We start from the raw sequence: 5,151 nt of genomic DNA on the forward strand, positions 1-5,151 counted from the left end.
GGAGGATAGATGGCGGCTAACAGATTGAGGTTGAATCCTGACAAGACAGAAGTACTGTTTTTGGGGGATAGGGGGCGGGCTGGTGTGGAGGATTCCCTGGTCCTGAATGGGGTAACTGTGCCCCTGAAGGACCAGGTGTGCAGCCTGGGAGTCATTTTGGACTCACAGCTGTCCATGGAGGCGCAGGTTAATTCTGTGTCCAGGGCGGCTGTCTACCAGCTCCACCTAGTACGCAGGCTAAGACCCTACCTGCCCGCAGACTGTCTCACCAGAGTGGTGCATGCTCTAGTTTTTCTCCTGCTTGGACTACTGCAATGCGCGTGGGGCTACCTTTGAAGGCTACCTTTATCTACGGGGGGCTACCTTTGAAGGTGACCCAGAAACTGCAATTAATCCAGAATGCGGCAGCTAGACTGGTGACTGAGAGTGGCCGCCGGGACCACATAACACCGGTCCTGAGAGATCTGCATTGGCTCCCAGTATGTTTCCGAGCACAATTCAAAGTGTTGGTGCTGAACTTTAAAGCCCTAAACGGCCTCGGTCTTGTATACCTGAAGGAACGTCTCCACCCCCATCATTGAGCCTGGACACTGAGGTCCAGCGCTGATGGCCTTCTGGCGGTTCCCTCATTGCGAGAAGTGAGGTTACAGGGAACCAGGCAGAGGGCCTTCTCGGTAGTGGCGCCCACCCTGTGGAAATAAGCAGCTATCTTCTTTTTAAAAGACATCTGAAGGCAGCCCTGTTTAGGGAAGTTTTAATATTTAATGCTGTATTGTTTTTAACATTTGATTGGGAGCCTCCCAGAGTGGCTGGGGAAACTCAGCCAGATGGGCGGGGTTTAAATAAATTATTATTATTATTATTATTATTATTATTATTATTATTATTATTACTACTACTACTACTTCTACTACTACTACTACTACTATTATAAGACCAGGATGCTTCAATAGCAGCCTTCAGCTCTTCTGCATTGCTCGGTCTCATGTCTCTCATCTTTCTCTTGGCAATGCCCCATAGATTCTCTATGGGGTTCAGGTCAGGCGAGTTTGCAGGCCAATCAAGCACAGTAATCCCATGGGCACTGAACCAGGTTTTGGTACTTTTGGCAGTGTGGGCAGGTGCCGAAGAGTCCTGCTGGAAAATGAAGTCAGCATCCCCATAAAGCTCGTCTGCGGAAGGAAGCATGAAGTGCTCCAAAATCTCCTGGTAGACGACTTCCTGGTTGGTCACCCTTTTATGGAGGACAGGAACTCTTTCAGCTGAAAGAGCTCTGCACACTGAGGCTGGGGGTGACTGCAAGAGCAAGGTGAAACTAATATATGAGACAGACTCATGACATGCAAAGCGAGATACGTCAAGCCTTTATTTGTTATGTTGTTGTTTAGTTGTTTAGTCGTGTCTGACTCTTCGTGACCCCATGGACCAGAGTACGCCAGGTACTCCTCTCTTCCTCTGCCTCCCGCAGTTTGGTCAGACTCATGTTTGTAGCTTCGAGAACACTGTCCAACCATCTCATCCTCTGTCGTCCCCTTCTCCTTGTGCCAACACAAGGACCTTCTCGGTCGAGGGCCTTCTCGGTAGTGGTGCCTGCCCTGTGGAACGCCCTCCTTTCAGATGTGAAGGAAATAAGCAGCTATCTTATCTTTAAAAGACATCTGAAGGCAGCCCTGTTTAGGGAAGTTTTAAATATTTAATGCTGTATTTTTAACACTCAATTGGAAGCCGCCCAGAGTGGCTGGGGAAACTCAGCCAGATGGGTGGGGTATAAATAATAAATTATTATTATTATTATTATTATTATTATTATTATTATTATTATTATTATTATTAGCTGTACCCCATAATAATCACAATTATAACAAATAAAGGCTTGACATATCTCGCTTTGTATGTCTATCTCATATATTAGTTTCACCTTTTAAGTTGAATTACTGAAATAAATGAACTTTTCCACAATATTCTAATTTTCCAAGTTTCACTGGGAATCAAAAATGGTTTTCAGGTCGGTCTTCCTGTGCTGATCTATGTACGTGCTTGGTTGGTACATTTATGAACATTTATTATATATCTAAGACTTTAAAATTCTTATCACAATACCACCTCAAGTGTCCTGGCTTTTCTCAAAAGAACTCCTGGAACTGTAGTTTATGAGGGTGCTAAGTACTCTGTCTTAGAGATCTTGAACACTTAAGGAAGTACAACTCCCAGGGTTCCTTAGTTGCATTGAATGCCTATTAAACCACTTTAATTCTATGGTATAAAGATGTACATAGTCTGCAAAATAGTCTTGCAAGTTCCAATTCAAAACAGGGCTGCAACACTTATTCCCCTGCATGTTTACTTGGTATTAAGTCTCACTGAGTTTAACGGGGCTTGTTCCTCTAGGTGTTAAGGCTACAATTTCCATTCCACCCTGTCTTCATCACAATCAATGCAGTTTCCATTCTGCTGCAGTTCAGTTTCCACAAAATACTGCGCTATTTGACTCACGGTCTGCTATTTCACGTAACTTACACAATCAATGACAAAATTATTTCCACACCAATCAATTTGATATAAAAGAAATGTAAAAACAAGGTAAAAAGATTGATTGAAACAAGAACATTGCAGGAGAATAAAGATTGTACTTGCTGGATTGATTTCTGTTGATTTCTGTTCTGGACCTTGGATAGAAATAGTGGCAATTTCCACTTCCACTAAAATTCTCTGACGTTCCAATCTGCTCCCAAGTAAGCATGCATAGGATTTGCAGCCACCGTTTATTTAAAATATATTGACAAAAAAGTGTGACTGGTGATTTGGAAAGCAAATTAAAATAAAATAAATTGCATCTAAACTGCTCACCAGAGATGAGGGGGTTGCACTGGAACAACCCAAGATCTACCTACAGCAAACACACTCAGCCTACGAGACGTAGGATTTCAATTGTGCTATTAGGATGGTGGCAGCTCAGATTCATAAGGAATAACTTGCCGAACAGCTAAATATGGCCAACATCATGAATAGGGCAGGAAATACAGTATCTATGCTGCTACTCTAGCTTCCTCACTCCCATTGTTTTAAAACAGGGGTCAGTAAACTTTTTCAGCAGGGGGCCGGTCCACTGTCCCTCAGACCTTGTGAGGGGCTGGACTAAATTTTGGCGGGGGGGGGGGGGGGCAATGATGCAAGAGCACCACGAGCCCCAGTAGCTGCTTACCTGTGTCTTGCGAGCGGCAGGGGCTGGCGGTGGTGGGATGATGAGCAGCGCGTGAAAGGGCTCCGGAGAGGGGCTGCTTAAAATGGCAGCTGCTTGAGCGCTGCTGCTGCTGGCACCAACAAAACCCAGCCCTCGTCCTCCTCTAGGCAGGGCGGGGAGAAGCCAGGAGGAGGGAGGGAGGGAGGAGGAGGCGCCACTGTGTGAAGGAGAGGGAAAGAACATGCGCGCTGGCGATCCACGTGGCAATTCCTGGACCATCCGTGGGCCGGATCCAGAAGGCAAATGTGTCTGATCAGCCTGCGGACCTTAGTTTGCCTACCCATGTTTTAAAAGCTACAGTTTTTAAAGCTACAGAGCCAAGAAGTGCACCTCTCCTGTTTATGAAGAATGGACTGGCATAGAAACTGAAACAGACTACTTTAAAGCAAAGTCTGCAAAAACAATTGCCAACTTCTTATTTGCAAATTCAGCTAAATCTAAACATTAAATCTAAAGGCTTACAACAGCAATACAATTGCACACTGTGCCATGAGTAGTCCGACATATTTCAAAGGAAAAATATGGAGAAAAATCCCCCGAAGGAAACAAAACACATACATTGCCTAAAAACATTTAAAAACATTATTCCATATTTACCTAGTTATAGATAACCTGTTTGGGGAAGCTAAAACAGACCCCAAAAATGCTGTTGGCTACATTTGATTTAGAAATTAATTAAAACAGCAGCATATGATCTTTTTAGGACCAGGTGAAAGGAAAAATAAGTAGATACCTTGTGAGTTTCATGGAATCTCAAGCAGGGTGTAAAATAAAAAAGGGGGAGGGAGATTAATGAAACTGGAGATTATAACTTGTGTATCTACTAAAAGCAAAGTCAATAGAGACCAAAGTGGAAAGCAATATGTACAACCACACTGTATTACTTTCCACTCTGGCTTCTATTTGAGACATTTTGTTTCACACATAGAAAAAGTGACAGCATTAGGTGGTAAAAGGTAGACTTCCTCCTTTTCTATAATTGCTTGACAATAAATTTGGTATTCCTCAAAGAATACAAAGGTGCCCTGATCAGCAATAGAATCAGTTTCAAATATCTGTTGTTATTTAACATTTTCAATGGGAAGCAACCCCCCCCCTGTGAACACCAATGTTGGAATTCTAGTGTAATGTAGCATTTAAGCCAAGTATAATTTGCTGCTGAAATGGAACACTGAGGAAGAAACAGTAAAATCGGCAATGATAAAATGGGCACAAGATATAGGCTATAATAGCATGTTTGTTTGTGGGCCACCGGGATTAAATTTACGGCATGTAATGCCCTAAGAGAGAATATTATGAAAATGATGTACAGTTGGTACATGACCCCAGTCAAGCTTGCAAAAATTTATCATTTGCCCGATAATAAATGCTGGAAATGTAAAGAAACTGAAGGTACATTCTTTCACCTCTGGTGGACGTGCCCAAGGATTAAGGCTTTCTGGGAGATGATCTACAATGAATTGAAGAAGGTACTTAAGTACACTTTCCCTAAGAAACCAGAGGCCTTTCTCCTGGGCATAGTCGGCCAATTGGTGTCAAAGAAGGACAGAACTTTCTTTATGTACGCTACAGCAGCAGCAAGAATACTCATCGCAAAGCACTGGAAGACACAAGACCTACCCACTCTGGAAGAATGGCAGATGCAAGTAATGGACTATATGGAAATGGCGGAAATGACTGGCAGAATCCGAGACCAGGGAGAAGAGTTGGTGGAAGAAGATTGGAGGAAATTTAAAATTTATGTACAGAAACATTGTAAAATTTTTGAATGTTAAGGACATTGAAATGAATTGAAGGGGTTCTAGCAACAAGGTTAAAAATAAGATTGGATTGATAATAGATAAGTTAATTGGATATGAATTTGCTGAATTAATTTTCAAAAGGGATACAAAAAAGGGAGATGTGAGGAA

This window comes from Podarcis gaigeae (assembly GCF_964106915.1).
Source record: "Podarcis gaigeae genome assembly, chromosome: W".
NCBI lineage: Eukaryota > Metazoa > Chordata > Lepidosauria > Squamata > Lacertidae > Podarcis > Podarcis gaigeae.